The 17,239-nt window shown below is 33.8% G+C and overlaps 1 protein-coding gene across 1 annotated transcript in view; it reads left to right on the top strand.

Annotated features, from left to right (window-relative positions):
- Positions 1–755: 755 nt before the first annotated feature.
- The window catches only part of LOC137621966 (dipeptidase 1-like), a 174,975-nt gene continuing 158,491 nt past the window's right edge, over positions 756–17,239 (top strand). The window contains exon 1 of the mRNA XM_068352464.1: positions 756–1,078. The gene's annotated coding sequence lies outside the window, so the exon portion shown is untranslated. The remainder of the gene's footprint in view (positions 1,079–17,239) is intronic.

Here is a 17,239-nt window from a genome sequence, read left to right as displayed (position 1 = left end):
AAATTAATTATTAATAACTCTTCTTTAAATATTTTATTTTTCCTTGTTCCCTTTCCTGACTGAGCTATTTTCCCCGTTGGAGCCCCTGGGCTTATAGCATCCTGCTTTTCCAACTAGGGTTGTAGCTTAGCTAGTAAAAATAATAATAATAATAATAATAATAATAATAATAATAATAATAATAATAATAATAATAAACGATTATTTATCTTTATCACTTCTCTGGATTTTCACCAAAAGTTCCGTCATCAATATTAATTATCAACAGCATCTTATTGGGTTATCTCTTTACGTAATAATACGTTCATAGTTGATTTTTTACTCCTTCCGCCTTGATAAGTTAATTATAATTACTCTTATGAATTCAATTATTCAAATTCAAAATGTACGTATCAATATGGAACCAGGATTTGAACACTAAATTTCAAAGCACACTTTTAAATATACGGAGAGCCAATGTACTCCGAAGTTTTAAAGAATACTTAATAACCACGTTGTTACGTAAACAAACCCCCAAATTACCTTAATTCTGAAATACGATATTACTAATTATGGCTTTCAATGCGGATATCATAAATCTAACACGTATTCAGAATGTTGGCCAGCCAGCTTCATCATGTCAGATAATAACACACTAATTAGGAGATGTCATTTTTTCCTCGCGCATGCGCCATCAGGCGAACGAATTTACTTGTCTAGGCCTTATAGACGAAGAACTTCTGGCACGCGAGCCAGTGTCATTCGAACCACCGGAGGCGAAGGTACCGTCCTCTGGCTTCCCGGACACCAAACCGCGTGCTTGATTACGTCGTTGCCAGATTTGTCTTTGATGTCGGCAGTGATTTTACCAAGCGCAGATTCTGAGACTATGAAATGGACTGCAAGCACTCGTATACATTCAGTGCATCATTCCGAATAAAGAAGAAAATAAAATCACTCAAAATTTATAAACTTTTTATACAATATAGAAATAAAAACAGTATCGAAAGAGCGTAAATCAGCGTCTACGTTTTAAGAAACCTTCATTCTGCACGATTGTCCGCCTTATTGGGTAAAAATCTTCTCTAGGAAGGATAAGGTAAGAAATTACTGGATAACGCTTGATTAAATATTTACCCTATCGATACAATCAAATGGAAAATACCCTATATACCAACTTACATACACTGAGATTTATATATATATATATATATATATATATATATATATATATATATATATATATATTAATATATATATATATATATATATATATATATATATATAGATATATATATATATATATATATATATATATATATATATATATATATATATATTTATCTATTTATATACGCAGTGCATTGATATATTTACAGCATATGTAAAAAAATATATTCTGAATATCTGCACGTGTCATAGTTGTGAATTATGTTTTATAGATATCCTACATCTATCACACCTAATGTTACAAAACCATTTACCATTTTATATCCATCTTTTGTAAGTATTATGAGCCTCCTTCACATCGTTCATTGTTAGGTTAGGTAAGAACATGGTTAGTTTTATTTTTTATCATGTGGGTTCTTGGTCATAACTATATATATATATATATATATATATATATATATATATATATATATATATATATATATATATATATTATTGTTATTATTATTATTACTTGCTATGCTACAACCATAGTTAGAAAAGCAGGATGCTATAAGCCCAGGGGCTCCAACGGGGAAAATACCCCAGCGAAGAAAAGGAAAAAATAAAATCTTTCAATAAAAGTAACAGCATTAAAATAAATCTCTCCTATATAAACTATAAAAACTTTAACAAAAGTTAAGTTTAAAATCAAAATATTTCCCTTCAGGAGAAAAGCTAATAACATTTAATTGCAATATCAATGTTTATATTGAAACATCATAATTACCTTTAAAGCTGCACCCATGGAATGTAGAAATTTTCATGTAAGAGCTGGCAGTTTTAATGAATATAAATGAAATAATAATTTCATAATTACGCATGTAACCCAAATTGTTGTAAGTATAACATATTCTGGAATTACATATCTAAAATGTTTTATATAAAAATAAAATAGAATTCATAACCTTAGTAATAGTAGATAATGTTATTATTATTATTATCATTATTACTTGCTAAGCTACAACACTAGTTGGAAAAGCAGGATGCTATAAGTCCAGGTGCTCCAACAGGGAAAATAGCCCACTGAAGAAAGGAAACAAGGAAAAATCAAATATTTTAAGAACAGTAACATCAAAATAAATGTTTCCTAAATAAACTATAACAATTTTAAGAAAGCAAGAGGAAGAAAAATATAAACATAAATTAAATTATAAATTAAAATATGCGAATATATATTAGGTTCTCATTTGAAATTAATTCAACGTTCATTTACCTGCCTTTAATGTAATAAAAATTTTCCGGTAACTTTTATGAATCGAATATCTACTATTTCTATCACATTTCTATGCACAATGATTTCAATTCTGAACATTTTCTTCCATTTTGTAAGGAAAATAAAGTTCCTTTTTTATCAGAGACTAATTAAAAATAAAACAAGAATTAATCCGAAATTACTTAAAAGGGCAATTATATCAATTGAAATTCATATTCTTACCTTAATATTCCAGGGGGAATCTTAAACACTGTTCAGTTTCCACGTTAGTCATTAGGTACAAGATATAAATGGAGTTTTGAAATTAACGAGGTACAATTTAATAAATTTCAAAGTATGAATATATTTGGTTAAATAGATTGCAAGTGCAGTAATATGTTTAAAGGTTCAAAGGCCTCTCATGAATGGCAGAGGCAAGGGACAGTGACATTGCTCTATCGAGCAGGACAATGCCCTAGAGACTGACCATATTACGTAAGATCAACGCCCAAGCACCCTCTACACCCAAGCTAGGACAAAGGAGGGCCTGGCAATGGCTGCTGATGACTTGGCAGATAGACCTATAAGGCTTCTCCAAACCCCCCATCCCTAGCTTACAAGGATGGTGAGGTTGCATGACCAAAGAAACTAACGAGTTTGGCGTTCACCACTCAGGGACGTTACCACATAGGCCACCGCAGCTTTCTTTAGTGCACATCTGGAGAAGGTATTATGAACTGTTGCTGTATAAAAATGATCTAAAATTAACCCATAGAACCTCCATTGTCTTGAATTACATAAATGTAAGAACATAATGTAAAACAATATATATATATATATATATATATATATATATATATATATATATATATATATATATATATATATATTCTGAATTTGAATGTAGGTAAAAAATGTGTCTGGGTTCCACTATGTAGGCTAAATGCCAAAAATTACTAGTATAGTTTGATTTACAATACATTAAAATATGCCAGTAAAACTAGTTTATTAAATAAATAAATTAATATAAGTAAAGTGTCCCGATGGCGTCAAAAATAACAATTACACCTTAATGCTTAATGGGTGCAACAGAAATAAACCATCATACATTTGTACACAGAGAAATTATATATTTACATAAATTTGTTTTGAGCGAATATTTCTACGGAAAAATATAAATATGTTTGGGAGCTATTTCAAACTATTTATTTATTCAGTTATTTTTCTAATATAAATCCAAAGAGCCAAAACCTTCATCTTTAATATATCAACAAAATCAGCAAACTGGTATGAAAAATAATATTCTGCAGACAGATGAAAAAGATATATTGCTTTTGTGCAAACGCATCCCCAGTTTTATTTTCTTTTAGATTTTGCCTGGCCCTTCTGGCCAAACATGGGCTCTGTACAAATTTGCAATCCGGAAGAAAAGGTTGGTATACGGTAGTCTGGTGTTACACACACACACATACATACCGTTACTTTGTCTTTTATATAGAAGGTTTATTATTGTTAGCATTATTATTATTATATCTTACATTGCAAATAGTTATGCATTATACATAAGATACTTGTAATGTACAAGATTACAATTCTGTCGTAAAACCCAATAAAAGTATTTTTTTTTTATATAACTATGAAACTCTTGCTTAAAACTATTCGGTTATTATTGTTCCATTTAACAAGTGCTTAAATTGAGTTAAAATTCCACCACTAAGGAAAAATTTACGAACATTTCTCTGAGAGTTTCCATAAAATGAATAAATAACGTATGGTTAGAATTGTACTTAGCAAATTATTATTATTATTATTATTATTATTATTATTATTATTATTATTATTATTATTATTACTTGCTAAGATACAACCCTCGATGGAAAAGCAAGATGCTATAAGCCCAAGGGCTTCAACAGGGAAAATAGTTCTGTGAGGAAAGGAAACAAGAGAATTAATTAACAATTGAATTAAATATTTAAGAACAGTAACAACAATTAAAATAAATATTTCATATATTAACTATAAAAACTTCAACGAAATAAGAGGAAGAGAAATAAGATAGGATAATATGCCCGAGTGTACCCTCAAACAAGAGAGGGCAATATCGAAATGTTAAAACTTCCATCAATGGTAATTAACTTATCAGAAATGAATGAGTTAATACCGTTGATTTTATTAAACATTTCAAATTGAACTTTAGATAAACGAATCAATGTTGATTTGTGTAAATTAATATAATTTTCCAAATAAAAAACAATTAGCAGTTAAAGGGGATTATATATACATTTTCTTCTGAAATCAACAACAAACAAAATTAATTAGCTTAACTAATTTTGAGTCAATTGCATAATAAGATATTAATCAAAAAGTTTTAATTCCATTTTTGTCTATTTCGATTTTATAATGACTTTTATCCAAGATTAAGCAATTGATTATAAAACGAATTCAGTCAGGTGGACTGAATAATGCCGGGATGAATAGAATACATTAATGGATGAATAGAATGCATTAATGGATGTAAAGAGATTCATAATTATAGGCCTTTTATTGTTAATACTATGAGTAATATTTATAGAAATCTATGATATTATTGCAATGTTTTTACTGAATGATAATAATAATAAAAATAATAATAATAATAATAATAATTATAAAATTAATTTCCAATAAGCTCGTAATACAGAAAATATTTTTCCGTCCATATATAAGTGTGCGCGCGCGCGCGCGTGTGTGTGTGTGTGAATATAAGGACCCATATACTTCTCAAATTTGAATTAGTTTTATGACTGGACACTCTTATACCATTGAGTATAAGTTATTCTCGACGTAAGGTGAATTCCAGTAAAATAAAGATATATATATATATATATATATATATATATATATATATATATATATATATATATATATATATATATGTGTGTGTGTGTATATATATATATGTGTATATATATATATATATATATATATATATATATATATATATATATATGTGTGTGTGTGTGTGTGTGTTTGTGTGTGTATATATAATTCACAGCAATACGTGATGTTCAGATGTAAAAAAAAAGAATGAAAAATGAAAAACCCCATATGAATCTTGACCGGTTTCGTCTATTTTCAAGACATCGTCAAGAGATCTTATATAGCATTGTTAATTTTACTGAAGAAGGTATATCCAAACGTATGTATGCTATAGCCGTATTGACTCTGCTATAGCCTCAACGAAGACGAGAGAGAGAGAGAGAGAGTGTCACGACTTTTATTAATACATTAAGGAAAAGCGTATAATGGAGAGAGAGAGAAAGAAAGTATGATGTACTTTTTTTGAAATCAGAGAGAGAGAGGCAAATAAAACCACCGAAATTAAAAATAAAACACTAATAAAGTTTTGGGTTCTCCAGCTGTCATTTAAATACCCAATCTGGAAGATAATACAAAGTAAAAAAAAACTGGAAGAAATAAGAAGAAAGCTACTGTTACTCCTTCTCTCTCTTAAAAACCGCGAAACCGTAAAACACCCGGGCCTTTATTAGCGCGAAAATAAAAGAGGTTTCCAAATACCTATCTCGCAACCGCTAGTCGCGCTGCAACAAGGTCGAGAGAGCTCAGCTTTAACGAAGGATTCACGCCTTTAATGGATTACTCGACCTGGCTGGAAAGGTTACAAATGCACTCTTTTTTTTCCTTTTTTTTTTTCCTACACTTCCCCCCCCCCTCTCCCCCCCCCCCTCTCTCTCCCCCTCCGGAGATAGACTACACTACTAGACTGGATCCTATTTTCGTAAAGTATCCGCCTCGTCTCTGAATTTTTTACGCGGTTACATTTGCTAATGGAATAAGGAGATATTGCCCACCTTCACTTGCTTGACTTGCTTGCAGTTCAAGCATGTGGAATGGGGTATGCATGCAAATGCATAGCTGCTGATTCTGATAGGATGTTATATGCTGCTTTTTATGCTCATCTTCTCTTCGGCGAAGTTTGGATAACAAATTGGAAAAGTTTGAATGATGGTGAAATAGTATTGTTTTCTACTTTTCTTATTGTTCTGCTTGCTTGAGTATGATATGAGGATTCTCCATACGATTCCAATATATAAGAATGCAGTAATGTGTAATTGAGTAGCGAAAGAGGACATATTTGATTAATGGAAAACGATAATGGATTTATCGTTTTTGTTTCTTTTATTTTCTTTACTTGCTTGACAGGATTTGTTATTTTCCATTCGTCTTGCTTCCTTCTCAGAAAGAAGTAATGAACCAAAGCATTAGACAACAACTAATAAAACCAAGCATTGCATAATTAATGAACCCAAACATTGGATAACAACTAATGAACACAAACATTAAAATCCAATAATTAGATGAAAAATATTACGCCCTTCGTAATTTCAGGCTAATCTCCCCTATATAATAAAAAGATCAAGTGTCTGACTACATAAATGAATATAGATATTTCTTTCTGGTTACGCTCAACCGGGTGAGAGGGAACAGTCACACCCAGGCGAGAGGGGGTATCCCGAGAGGTGTACTCGGAAACCACACTCCCATAAATTGCCAAATCAGCGGGTTGTAGTTAGAAAAGGGGGAGGGGTGGGAAGGGCTTAATCTCTGTGTGGTATTCATGCAAACTAGATCATCCTCATCATCATCAACATCATTAAGTCTGGTCGTTCCTTTCAGAGCTGAGACGTGAGATGTTTTCTATGGACCTTATTCCGTGTTCCTTTCCGTGTTCTCCCTTTCTTATTACATGTGTAAACCATCTCACTCTCTAAAATCTGCACTCTGGACTCCATCCTCTCTCAACAGCTTATTGGATTAAATCTATGACTTTGGGCTATAAAGCCGGTGCTGGGGCCTGTGATGCCATTCAACGCCCAAGTGCAACAAGGGGAAACACCTGCAGTTACACTAAAAAGTAAAAGTTAGAAGATGTTGGGTGGTAAAATGTAAGATAAAAGCGGGAAAACAGGTAATGTAGAAGGATATCAAGTGCTGCTATTGCCTAAAGGAAAGATGAATAAAGACCTTTAATTAATGCCTCCAAAGTGACGGCACTAACACCCTATGGTGGTATACCTACTAGAAATGTAATACGAAATGTCCAAAATGCCCCAGCTCTGAATCTTGACATTCTAAAGCCGCAGCTTTTCAAGATCTCGATTTTGTTTTTATGTGTTCTTGTCTCTGATATGTCAATCATCATCAGTCAAAGACTGTCCTTTTCATACATGCAGTTACAACCTCTTTATCTTTTTTTTTACCACTGTCTTCTTAATATCTCCATTTTAGACCAGAGATAACAGACATGGGCTACTTCAATTACCGACTGGAAAAAAACTGTTTCCTTTCCAGATCTGAGAAACGATCTACTTCTTTTAGGATCTTAGAAAGGTTCTACATATTTTAAGGTCTGATAAATTATATACATTCTTTTACATGTGAGAAGAGGACCTACTTCTTTTCTTTAAAATATGCGAAATTATCTACATCTTTTAAATAAGATATGGTCCAATTTTATAAGGTCTGAGAAATGGTACACATTTTTATTTTAAACTCTGAAATATAACCCAGTCTTCAATATAATGCTCCTCTTTTATGAGTTTTCTCTACATATAAAATCTCTTATTCCTTATTTATTACGCAATCCTAAGCTTCCCTTACGAGGCAATCTGTTTAAAGGCCACTCATGAATGGCAGAGGCAAGGAACAGTGACATTTCTCTATCAAGCAGGACATTGCCCTAAAAACTGAACATATATACATATGATCAGAGCCTAAGCCCCTCTCGACTCTAGTTATGACTAAGGGGGGCCAGGCAATGGCTGCTGATAACTCAGCAGATGACCTATAAGATCCCCCAAACCCCACACCTTAGCTCACAAGAATGGCGAGGTTGCAGGGACCAAAAGATCTAACGAGTTTAAGCGTGACTCGAACCCCAGTATGGCGATTACCAGACAAGGACGTTACCAACAGGCCACCACAACCCACAAAGTAAAGTTCACCTTTAGAACTGTGAAACAGAACCTACACAACCTCTTCCCACGCTGTACCTTATCCCAGGTTAGCTATTTCTGACACCATAATCTTCGTTCTGCTTGCGTTCATTTCATTAACCTTCTCTCCATTCCACGCGGGAAACATTTTTTAAGACATTTACACGACCTCTCCATCTCTCTCTGATGTTAAGACCAAGCCATTTGCATATAGCAGCTTCCAGAATCTCTTTTCCAGCAAACCTATTGCAGAATCCTCATTTACATTGGTAATCAATGCAGGCTTCAGTAGTGATATTTGGTAGACACCAAAACTTGTATAAAATGTTTATATGTTCTAATGACGGGTTTCTCGTTAATGATTTATTGCATAACTATATCCCATCCATTAAATGAAATCATTTGCATATTACAAAGAAGAGTCTTTAACTGTCTATATGATCTGAAGCCCTGGGTATTAATTACAGCACAGATATTAATTGCCAATTAGATATCTTTTATCCAATAGTTCTAATAACAATAGCAACTGAAAAAAAATAATTACTCAAGTATGATATATGAAATTATGTACAGCGAAGGTTTTATTTAAATCTAGGTGTTGGTATATTTGGAAACATACATCCATATATGCATATGTATAACCAATACATTATATTCATACACACAAACATACACTATATATATATATATATATATATATATATATATATATATATATATATATATATATACATATATATATATATATATATATATATATATATATATATATATATATATATATATATATATATATATATATTATATATATATATATATATATATATATATATATATATATATATGTATGTATATATATATGTGTATATACATAAACATATATATATATATATATATATATATATATATATATATATATATATATATATATATATATATATATATATTGTACTAGCAGGAACCCTAGATTTCTTAAAATATTCCATTATTTCTCGTTCCAATAACATTTAATCATCTACTATGACATCTTTGCATTAATTCACATTCCTATGTGCCATTCACATCTCTATCTATCCATTCATATATTTCCTGTTCTTTCACTTTCTATCTCCTACTGCTCTCATTCCTTTGTCTGTGACCCGCTCGCTTAACTTCTCTCTTTATGTGTGTCTGCAAAATCTCTCTCTCTCTCTTTCTCTCTCTCGTCTGCCCTTATTATCCTTCTTATCCTCCTTATCATTTCTCCGACATCTGGGTTTCACGGCAGATTCATTCAGAGATCATTTCCACGGTAGTCAAAAGGTAAGGACATTTCTCAGGCTTTTCCCGCCATTGCTAATTACGGCAGGTGAGGTCGGCTCAAGACCTACAGATAGAGTATCTGTAAGGTCTTGGGTCGGCTTCTTATAGGTCTTTTACACGGGGCTTCAGCCTGCTCTACCTACCCTTTTTCTTAATCCTCCTCCTATTCATCTCCTGTATATAATAAAGAGCAAGTGTCCTTATGGCAATCTCTCTCTCTCTCTCTCTCTCTCTCTCTCTCTCTCTCTCTCTCTCTCCTCTCTCTCTCTCTCTCTCTCTCTCTCTCTCTCTCTCTACAAATATATATATATAAATATATATATATATATATATATATATATATATATATATATATAAATATATATATATATATATATATATATATCTATATATATATATATATAAATATATACATATATTATTATTATTATTATTATTATTATTATTATTATTATTATTATCATTTTTACTATCATTAATTGCCAAACTACAACCCTACATGGAAAAGCAGGATGCTATAAGCCAAGGGGCTCCATTAGAGAAAATAGCTCAGTGAGTAAGGGAAACAAGAATATATATATATATATATATATATATATATATATATATATATATATATATATATATATATTTATTTTCGGTCACGTTGAACGACATTGCCAGACGTATAACTACTCGATCTCTCCAAGTCCCACGGGTAAGGGGAGAGGGCGTAGTCAAACCCTTGTGAGATGGGGTACCCCGAGAGATACACTCGGAACCACGATCTCTCACAAATTGCCCAACCAACGGGTTGTAGTTAGAAAAGGGGGAGGGGCTGGGAAGGGTTGAATCTGTGTGTGCAAGCACATAACTAAAAATTTAGCTGTCCTATTTGACGGGTCGCGTACACTAGTAATAATAATAATAATAATAATAATAATAGCCACTTCTAGTCGTCAGCAGATTTGTCATACCAGTAAAAAATCCTGGATTCGAGTCTTAGGAGGGTCTAATGGTCTGTGCATTGCCATTTTTTAAAATAATCCTGGCTAGTAAAGTGGTAACGTGTCTGCCTAGAATTCGCATGGTAGCAGATCGATCCCAGCACTGGACCGTGAGTGTAAGCTGTTTACTGGGGAGGGCACTGCTGTGGTTGGGCACCACAGTGGGGGGGGGGGGGGGGCTTGCTCGGCTGACGTTCTGGTGAGCATTTATTCTCATGAAACTGGAACTGAAGCCAGACATCATTAAAACCTCTCATGTCCTTAGAAAAGTAGTATGTACTTGGTCTTAAGCTGAACGTGGTGGGTCGCTGTAAGGTGTAAAGGGAATGTGGGCTAATAATCTTAATTCGAACGGAAAGACCTAATATAACAAAACCATCGACAGATATTTAAATGTAATGACTTCGAAGGAAGTAAATTCAATATTATAAAAGTTTACTATCAATTCAGGTCTGACACTTATGCATTTAGTATACAAATAATGTTATTCTGGGTCAAAAATTGTCAAAACTATTATTATTATTATTATTATTATTATTATTATTATTATTATTATTATTATTATTATTATCATCATTACTGATGCACTGATTCCCGTTCCAAACTCACATTAAAAAGAGGCGTGCCGAAAGGAGAAAGTGATGCGCCCTGAAACAAACCTTAGGCCTCTTTTGCAAGCGGCAACCGGTCAGAGCAGAGTCGAGAATAAGGGAAATAAAAAAAAAAATGTGTCATGATAAATTAAACGCATATGCCCGTTAAAGTTCCGGATATGAGAGGGAGGACGGCTTACATTTCAGTGTCACAAACTACATTCATGCTAGTGATGGACGATATTATTATTATTATTATTATTATTATTATTATTATTATTATTATTATTATTATTACTAGCCAAGCTACAACCCTAGTTGGAAAAGCAAGATGCTATAAGCCCAAGGACTCCAACAGAAAAAAATAGCCCAGTGAGGAAAGGAAATAAGGAAATAAATAAATGAAGAGAACCAATTAACAATAAATCATTCTAAAAACAGGAAAAACGTCAAAACAGATATGTCATAAATAAACTATAAAAAGACTTATGTCAGCCTGTTCAACATAAAAACATTTGCTACAACTTTAAACTATTGAAGTTCTACTGATTCAACTACCCGATTAGGAAGATCATTCTACAACTTGGTTACAGGTGGAATAAAACTTCTAGAATACTGTGTAGTATTAGAATTAACTGCCTGCCAAGTATTGCGAACAGGATGACATTGTCCAGAAAAAGCCAGTTCGATCAATCAATCAACCTCTATGAAAAGGGACATTCACTAGACGAAGGTTGACGGCCAGAGACAAGTGCCACTCAAACGAGAAGTTGGCAGCACAAGAGTGGCATGTTGCTACTCGCAACACGTTCCAGGCACAAAATGGAACATCAAGCCTTGTACGTCAGTGACACCTTTGTCTTTTGTTTCGAGGTCTCTGGAATCATATTGCAAATGGACCTCTAAACCAGCGGCACCAGGGCCAGTGACAGCAGCAAAAGAAGGACTAGAAGAAGACGAAGAGGAAAGAGCAAAGGGGAAGAAAAAGATTATTGCTTTCAAGCAGAGGTCGCGTGCAATGTAGGCTACTTTCATCTCACACTGATGAAATTTTGCATTAATAAGACGGTAAAACCCCTGGAATAAATGTTGCCAGGCATTCGCCGTTTTAAAAACGGATATGTCGCCGTAAAAGAGTGATATTATGGTCACCAACCCATAAAAGATAAAAACAAAGAGTAAATTTACGGTCGCCTGTATTTCACTGAAATACGGTTGAGAACTGTTTATTTCTAAGGAAAATTTCCCATTAAAATTACGGCTTTCTTTTATCAGTGCAGCTTGGTGTATACATGAATCTAATTATCTATATGTTGTATCACTCAAAATTGTTTCATTGACCCCTTTAGAGAATTTACCTTTTTACCGAAACAAATGAAAAGAATAAATATTGCTTACTAATCTTTGCGAACACTCCAGTTATACACAGGATTTATGAGAGTGTACTGTTTAAAAAAAAAAAAAACGTAATCTTAATCAGAAATTCTCCGAAAAAATATACTGTTCTCAGCCGTATTTCAGTAAAATACAGGCAACCGTAATTTTTACCTAATTTTGTTATTATCTTTTACTGGTTGGTGACCGTAAAATCACTCCTTTACGTCAATGTATCCGTTTTGAAAACGGTAAATCCCTTGCAACATTTATTCTAGGATTTATTTTTTTTACCATTTTTAAGGCAAATTTTTAAGCGTGTATTAATCCTGGTAGTCGCCGAGAACGGTAAAGTTGCGAGAATACGCCATCGAGTCCTTGAAAACTTATTATGCATACACACATATATATGCATATATACATACATACACGCACATACACACACAAATATATAAATATACTGATTGTATATTTGCTCGCTGATATTTATATACGTTCGGATATAATATACAATTGTAATACAAAATTGTGATAAAAGTAATTTCAACCTTCCAACAAAAGAGAAAACATAACCGAGGTTGTCAATATTCTTGCCATAATTAATTCTTAATTGGGATTTATGGAAGGATAAAAAAAAAATGCTTTATTCATGAGTTATATAACTGCGATGAACGCAATGGCAATTATAATAAAAATGCAGGGTATCAAATCACTTTCTCCCTCGCCTTTTATTTGCTAGGCTTGAAATTATATAAGATATATACCAGTTAAAAAAAAAAATCTTCACCTGATATGTGTTTTTTGACATATTTTGTAAAATAACATGTGAAATACGAGTTTGACTAAAGAATATCGCGCATATTCAGATATTAGTTATAATAAGACGAGCCGAAATAAAGATTTTTACGTAAGCAGTAGATTTATCTCGGTCATGATTATTGTTGAACATTTGATGCAATGTAAACTTTTATAAACACACAACAACAACAAAGACAAATGTAGCCATTTCTAACCCACTGCACGACAAAAGCCTCAGACATGTCTTTAATCATGCCTAGGATTGGGCCAGTTTTCATCACGGAAGTGGTGATGGTGGGAGAATTTCGTCTGATCGCTCACAGCAAATCCACCAAATATGAGTGGCACTAACTAGTACAGCTCTGCTGATCATGGCGATGTAAAAACCCTTCTACCATGTTAATGTATCTCCACCCATATATACAGTATATATATATATATATATATATATATATATATATATATATATATATATATATATATATATATATATATGAAGCCCTCAAAATAGTGACCAAACCACCAATCGATATGATTTTCACACAACCCTAAGATTTAATTTGTTAATAAAGGCAAGACATTAAAATCAAGTCTCCAATATAAAAATAGTCAGTCTTCTAAATTATAATAACCACTTTCCAAATTTGTTAATTACGTGTTAAAAGAATAATAAAATGGTAATGATGTAAATGTAAAAATTTGATGTACTGTTCAAAACATCTCCGGTCATTGCACATTGGCCATGATTATTGCTGAACACCAATTGCAAAATTTCAGTATTGGAGCGATTACAACAACAACAACAACAACAAAGACAAATTCAGCCATTTCTGGCTCACTGCAAGACAAAAGCTTCACCCATGCCTTTAATCATGTCTGGGGTTTGACCAGTTCTCGTCACCACGCTGCCAAGTACGGACTGGTGATGGTGGGAGAGTTTCGTCTGATGTCTCAAACCAAACCAAACTAGTATGGGTGGGTCTGACTAGTACAGCTTGCTAATCATGGTGATACGCAAACTATCTCACCAAGTTAGGCATCCCCACTCAAAAAGGGGAGCGATTAAGCAACTATTGTATACATACAAAAATAAGAATAAAAATATCGAATCCCTGTCTCCAGATAGATGTATTTTTACGTATAATTGAATGGGATCAGCCAGAGAAACTTCTGGGCTTTATCTTACATCGCTGCAGTGATCATCTCGACAGCTTTATCGGTCAATTCCACCACTTCATTAAGCAACTCAGTCGCTTCTCAAATAAGTCCCTCCGTTTCTCTGACAACCATGGCCATCTTATCAATGAACTCCTTCATGCTATTGATTAATTTTATTGCTTCACTGGTCAATTTCACAGCTTCATTGGCGAACTACACCGCTTCCTTTTTTTTTTTTAAATCCATAGCTTCATTATCTTATATAGTGAATCATAACTGAAACATATTAATAAGTTTACCTGAAATGTAGTCTTTGGTATCATCCCTACGAAATATACATTTTTTAAGGTTGTAAAGGTCACTCATGAATGGCAGAGGCAAGGGACAGAGACAATGCCCTCTCCACCCAAGCTAGGGAGGGCCAGGCAATGGCTGCTAATAACTCTACAGGTAGATATATAAGATCCCCTTAAACCCTCCATCCTTTGATCAAAAGGATGGTGAGGTTGCAGACACTACAGGAAACTATCGACCTTGAGCGGGCCTCGAACCGCAGGGAAGGACGTTTCCAACAATCTAAAATCTAAATAATGAGGGCCGACAGGATGGGTAGCCTAATGTCCCTTTCCACCCCAAGTCTGAAGAAAAGAAGAAAATGATTAAGAAAGAAAAGTTAAGGGATTTCACTGCGAATGGTGATAATTCTATCTCTTGAGAATCAGGAAAAGCAGGATGGGGATTCTAAGACCTGGCAGAAACAAATTGCAGGATGAGAGAATTCCAACGCCTGGCTGAAACAAAAAACAGGAAGAGAATTGTAAGACCTAGTACAAAAAAGCAGGATAAGAGAATTCTAAGACCTGGCACAAACAAAAAGCAGGAAGATAATTCTAAGACGTGGCACAAACAACAAGCAGGAAGATAATTCTAAGACGTGGCACAAACAAAAAGCAGGAAGATAATTCTACGACCTGGGAGAAACAAAAATCAGGAAGGGAATTCTAAGACCTGGCAGAAACATAAAGCAAGAAGAGAATTCTAAGACCTGGCACAAACAAAAAGCAGGAAGATAATTCTAAGACGTGGCACAAACAAAAAGCAGGAAGAGAATTCTAACACCTGGCACAAACAAAAAGCAGGAAGAGAATTCTACGACCTGGGAGAAACAAAAATCAGGAAGGGAATTCTAAGACCTGGCAGAAACATAAAGCAAGAAGAGAATTCTAAGACCTGGCACAAACAAAAAGCATGAAGGGAATTCTAACACCTGGCACAAACAAATAGCTGACACTGAGTTGTGTACTTCAGAGAATTGTTGATTTACATAGAATAATTGTGGATGCTGACGGCTTAACGGTTGTCATGACAATATAGAATAAAAATTCTAAAAAAAATTACGAATACTGAATGGGAAGTCCATCTCATGCCTGCCCACATAATCACCCACGAGAAAGCCAACCTCCCCCCCCCCCCCGCCCCAGTTCGCCGGAGGGAAAGCTGGCGAGGAAATTCCCGAAATGGAATGACGACTTTGCGAAATACGAAGGCGAAAGACGTCATCCGGATCTTGAAAAGACGACGTAAATGGGACATAACCGAACATCTGGCAGGCAAAATAGAAGCCTCTGTTCCATTGTTATGGAGGGAAGATGCCGATACGGCCTCTATTCATTTTTGAAAATTCGAGGCTCTGCAAATTCGAAGGTTCCTGAGTGCTTTCTTTTGGAGATTTTGGCCCCCCCTTCTCTCTCTCTCTCTCTCTCTCTCTCTCTCTCTCTCTCTCTCTCTCTCTCTCTCTCTCTCTCTCTCTCTCATATCCAGGACTGTGTGTTCAAGTGCGTATTAATGCATGTTCTAATCATAATTATTAAGATTGATTAAAGAAATACAGTTTTATGGGCCAATAAAAACTTTGTTCATGAAGAACTATCTTGTTTTCAAAGTTCAATAGATTTCTTCTCTCTCTCTCTCTCTCTCTCTCTCTCTCTCTCTCTCTCTCTCTCTCTCTCTCTCTCTCTCTGCGTATGTTTTCTTATGTCTGATAATCTTAATTATCTGAAGATCATTCATCAAAGCTGAAATGAAAAACTAATTGAATGTGGTTGTCATAGACTACACTGTTAAAAAACTCCGTAATTTGAATCGGATATTCCCCATAAAAATATACTGTTCTCAGCCGTACTTCAGTAAAATACAGGCGACTGTAATTTTACCTTACTTTGTTATCATGTTTTACGGGTTGGCGATCGTAATATCACTCCTTTACGTCAATATATCCGTTTTTAAAACGGTAGAAATCCTGATATAAATGTTGCCAAGCAATTACCGTTTTTTAATGCAAATTTTTAACAGTGTAGGCTCTAACTAACGGCCTTGTATATGAATTTTTTTCATCTTCATCTCTCTCCCTCTCTCTCTCTCTCTCTCTCTCTCTCTCTCTCTCTCTCTCTCTAGCTCTACATTTTTACACATCGGCGCGTCCGTATGATGCCAACTGAATTAATCTATCAAAGTTATTAATCTATAGACGAATAAGAAATTTTCTCTTGTAACAGTGGCTCGCCTGTAGAATTTCATGGAAGCGCGCTGGAATAGTTCCAGTCGGTTTCTACCGCAAATCTATTACATAGTATTTTAGGAATGAATTTT

This window comes from Palaemon carinicauda, chromosome 28 (assembly GCF_036898095.1).
Source record: "Palaemon carinicauda isolate YSFRI2023 chromosome 28, ASM3689809v2, whole genome shotgun sequence".
Taxonomy (NCBI): Eukaryota; Metazoa; Arthropoda; class Malacostraca; order Decapoda; family Palaemonidae; genus Palaemon; species Palaemon carinicauda.
The sequence above is the reverse complement of the archived record's forward strand: the minus strand, read 5'-3'. Positions and strand labels throughout refer to the sequence as shown.